Consider the following 4,979-nt stretch of genomic DNA (forward strand, 5'->3'; position numbering starts at 1 on the left):
TGAACTCACAATCCTCCTACTTCAGCTTCCTGAGTGCTGAGACTACAGTGTGCAGTGCTATACTCCTCAAAGAATAATATACCAGGCTAGAGAGATGGCTCAGAGGTTAAGAGCACTGGCTACTCTTCTAGAGGTCCTGAGTTCAATTCCCAGCAGCCACATGGTGATCCACAACCATCTACAATAAGATCTGGTGCCCTCTTCTGGCAGTCAGGGATACATGCAGACAGAACACTATATATGTAATAAATAAATAAATCTTTTTTTTAAAAAAAGAGTAATATACCATGATAGCGTTTTGTTTCATTTTGATGGTACTAGCAAATCCAGGGCCTTTCTCTAAATGAGCTCTCTGCAAACAAGTGATCGAAACTTTGTATCCAATTCTCTTTTAAAAATATTAACCAAGTCCCTGGGGCTTAGTTTGCTATGAATTTTTACTTTGAACTGAAGATGCATTGGGTTACAGCAACCTTGTAGTCAAAGGATGTTTGGACTTCACTTTGTGCTGTTTCACTAAGAACACTGTACCCATCCCACCATGCAAGACTGACAAGGACAGATTGTTAAATTTGTCATGAGCCCCTTGTTCTTTTCTGTGGTGATGGGTGTGGGGAGGTACTCACTGTTGGTATGCATTCAGAATCACCTGGGGGGCATCCTCAAAAATGCTGCTCTCACTCCCAGCCTGGAGCAGGGATGTTGCACATGGGTCTACTATGGGACCTTGCGAGGTTTCTCGATGGTGACAAGAGTTCAAGAGAAAACTCACCTCCCTCCCACCTGAACCACTTCTGATGGTTGGCACTACCTGAACCACTTCTGATGGTTGGCACAACTGGGACTTGGGTCCTCCCATCATTCTCTGCCAGAATGACACCAACGTTTTCTGTGCCCCTGATGAGGACTGGGCAGAGTCACAAGCAGGAGACACACTGATGGTGCACTTGTGATCCCAGCATTGGGAGGTGGAAGTTGGAGAATCGGGAGATCAAGGTCATCCTAGGCTACATGGGGGAGTTAGCAGCCAGCCTGCGTTGTATGAGGCACTGTCCTAAGACACTGGGCCACTGGACCGGAGTGATGGGGAGAAAGGGCCGGTCAAGTCTGGTTTACAGTCCCAGCTCCGACATGAATTCAGCGGCCGAACTTGGAGTATTGCTAGACTTACCACAGAAACACACAGTTAAATGTGAACCTTAGGACCCAACAAGCTATTTTTTTAGTAGATATCCTAGCATATGAGTTGTAGTTAAACTTGTAAAAAATAGATAGATAGATAGATAGATAGATAGAGATATAGATAGATATAAAATGTTTATCCAAAAATTGAATCAAGCCAGGAGTCTTGTGTTTTATCTGGTGATCCTACTTGAGGGGTTCGGCTTCTCTGAAACTGAATGAGGAATGAGGAAAATGAGGGGCCTGACTGGACCACCCTATGACTTTAAATATCACATCCTGCATCCCTGGGAACCTTTCTATCTATCACCACCAGGGGGCACTGGACTCTCCTTGCTGCCTCCTAGCTTGGTGACTGGCTGGATTCTGGGTCCCGCTGGATCTGGGAGCACCGCTGGAGATCAGGTTGTAAGGGCAACCGGGGTCTGGATATGCCTGAAGCCATCTATCTAAGTAGAGAAAGAGCAATCACAGAGTCCTTAAGATATTACTCAATTGTCCAGCTGCCCACTGACCATTCTATAGAAGAAAAGAGGCCCCCACCCACAGCTGGCTGGATGTTCCATTTCCAGTCCTGGCCAGGGCCCTTCTGTCTCCTTTGAGTACTCCTATTCTTCTGTTTCAATTTGGACGTATTTGACCCTCAGAGTCCTAAAACAAGAACTAAAGCAGACACTGGGTAGCCTGGTACAGCCTAGCAGGACTGAGATGCCCCTGAGTTCCTTCCCAGAGCACATGCGGCCTTGGGGAAGAAAAAATATGACTGTTGGGAGAAAAGGGGTCAAGGACAGATCTAGGCTGAGGGAATAATGGGGCTTCACAGTTAAGGAGAGAGTGGCCAATGGTGGTAGCAGTGGTGATGATGATGATGACGATGATTTATTGGCCTTTTCTGTACCCTGCACCACAGCCTGAGAATCAGAAACATTGCTGCCAGGATTTTCACAGATGGGCCATGAGATTGGAGTGTTGGCAAAGGCTCTATTCTGTTACACAGTGCCTGGGAGGGAAGGAGGGAGGGAGGAAGAGGGAAAGGGAGGGAGGGAGGAAGAGGGGGAAGGAGGGAGGGAGGAAGGGAGGTGTCCTTTTCCGGTTCCTTTGACCCAGGTACCTCCCATCTCAGGGATCTGTTTACCTCCTGTTCTGGAAATGGTGAGTCTTCAATGGTCCCCTGAAGACCCACACCTCCCATAAGAGAGGGACAATCACTATTTTAGCACCAAGATGATTTTAGGAAAGTTCTTTGGTTGGCCTTAATTTATTTCTAATTACTTGTCATTTGATTTTGCTCTGAACTGTGTGATTGTCAAGGGCAAGATTCGATTTTTTTTTTAAGATTTATTTATTTATTTAACGTACATTGGGGTTTTGCCTGCATGTACATCGTATAAGGATGTCAGATCCCCTGGAACTGGAGTTACATACAGTTGTGAACTGCCATGTGGGTGCTGGGAATTGAACCTGGGTCCTTTGAAAGAGCAGCCAGTACTCTTAACCACTGAGCCATCTCTCCAGCCCTCTGATTTCATTTTTAGTAAGAAGAATAGGACACACCCACTAATGCATGGCATTGTTTCTCATTATTTGTATCTTTATCTTTAAGGTCTATCTCTAGGATATAGATGGATTTTTGGTGTGTGTGTGTGTGTGTGTGTGTGTGTGTGTGTGTGTGTGTGTGTTGTTTCATTTTTAAAATTGGGTCTCATGTAGCCCAGGTGTCTTAGGTTTTCTATTGCTACAACAAAACATCATGACCAAAAAGCAAGTTGGGGAAGAAAGGGTTTATTTGGCTTATGCTTCCATATTGCTATTCATCATAGAAGGAAGTCAGGACAGGAACTCAAACATGGCAGGGATCTGGAGGCAGGAGCTGATACAGAGGCCCTGGAGGGGTGCTGCTTACTGGCTTGCTCAGCCTGCTTTCTTATAGAACCCAAGACCACCAGCCCAGCGATGGCATTACCCACAATGGGCTGGGCCCTCCCCCATTATTGCTAATTAAGAAAATGCCCTATAGCTGGATGTTATGGAAGCATCTTCTCAATGGAGGTTCCCTTCTTTCAGATAACTCTAGTTTGTGTGTCAAGTTGACGTAAGACTAGCCAGCACACCATGCTAGCTTCCAACTCACCTGTAGACAAGGATAGCTTTGAACTTCTGATCTCCTGCTTCTACCTCCCAAAGACTAAAACTATAGTTTTGTGCCACCGTTCCCAGTTTCTTCTGGATTCAAATTCAGGGTAAGTCCTCTATCGGCCGAGTCACAGCCCAGTCATGGTCTAGGCTACATGCAGCTGGTCTTCCCTCTAGGTGAGGATATAATTTCCTTTGGATATTAAAGGGTTTGGGGGGGTGGGTGTTTATTGTTTTGGTTTAGTTTTTGAGACAGGGTCTTGTTATGTATCTAGAACTCACTACGTAACCCAAACTGACCTCAATTTTGAGATCTGCCTGCTCCTGCCCCCACCCCCACCCCCAAGTGCTGGGATTACAGGTGTCTTAAGTAATTTGCTTTAAAGGAATGGGAGGACAGAGCCAGGAGGACAGGGAAGCACCAAATCTAAGGACAGATGCTCCTGTCAACTCCGTTGGCAGAATACCAGCTTTATGATGGGCTGCAGCATGTGCATCCATCATCCTGCCCTCCCAGAACCCTCAACTCAGTCTTGATTCTTAATTCTTCAATGCTGGATTTTTGGGGGGCTTTTGTTGTTGTTGTTGTTGTTTGTTTGTTTTTGGAATTCTGAAGATTCAATACAGCAGATACTCACAAGAATGGGAGGCATGCTAAGTTCCAACCCTTCCCTGTGTCCACTGCCTCTAGGAGTGACCAAGTCACCCAAGCCCCAGGACCCAGGTTAGTTGAGAGCTGGGCTTTGGGAGTCAGTGCTGCGTGGTCCACAGATGATCCGGCCCAGACCGGCCAAGGGGCAAGACTGCATCAGTCATCCATGGGGTCAAGTTCTCGCTCTCCACCTTGCCAGAGGGAAGATTCAGTTTCCACACCTCTCCAAGGGGATTTGGGGAAAAAAGGCCTGAAACATCACACTAGTATGTCTGATGGACACAAGCTTCATAAAGTATTCTGTGGCTTTTGGGGACTTAGAATTTTTTTTTTTTTTTTTTTTGAAACAGGGTCTCATTATGCAGTCTTGGTTGGCCTATAACTATATAGACCAGGCTCGCCTCAAACTCACAGAGATCTGCCTGTGTCTGCCTTCCAAGTGCTGGGATTAAAAGTGTGGGCCACTACACTCAGCTACCTAGAACTTTCTGTGAAGAAAATGTATCTTCTTCCATGGGGTGAACAAAGCTACCACATATGGTTCTCAGGCACTTGAAATGTGACTGGAATAATCAAGGAACTAATCCATCCCAGGCAAAGTCTCATGCCTCCAGTTCACTATGTAGCTGAGCATGACTTTGAACTTTCGACTATCCTGCCTCCATCTCCTCGGTGCTGGTATTCCAGGCATTCACCACCATACCCAGTTTACACAGCACCGGGGATCAGTCAAACCCAGGGCTTTGTGCATGCTGAGCAAACACTTCCGCCATCTGAGCTACATCCCAGCCCAGGAACTGAACTCTTCATTTGTTAAATTAGTGCTCACAGGAGCACTGGAGCCATAGCTTCCCTGTGTATGAGTGTGTGTGTAAGTGTGTATAAAAACAGAACAGTGTGTTTGCATCTATGTAGGTATGCACAAATATGCCCATGTGTCTGTGGGTCGGGCAAATAAAGTGCCGAAGACTAAGACACACACACACACACACACACACCGTCACCCAGAACA

Source organism: Peromyscus eremicus, chromosome 8a, assembly GCF_949786415.1.
Source record: "Peromyscus eremicus chromosome 8a, PerEre_H2_v1, whole genome shotgun sequence".
Classification (NCBI taxonomy): Eukaryota; Metazoa; Chordata; class Mammalia; order Rodentia; family Cricetidae; genus Peromyscus; species Peromyscus eremicus.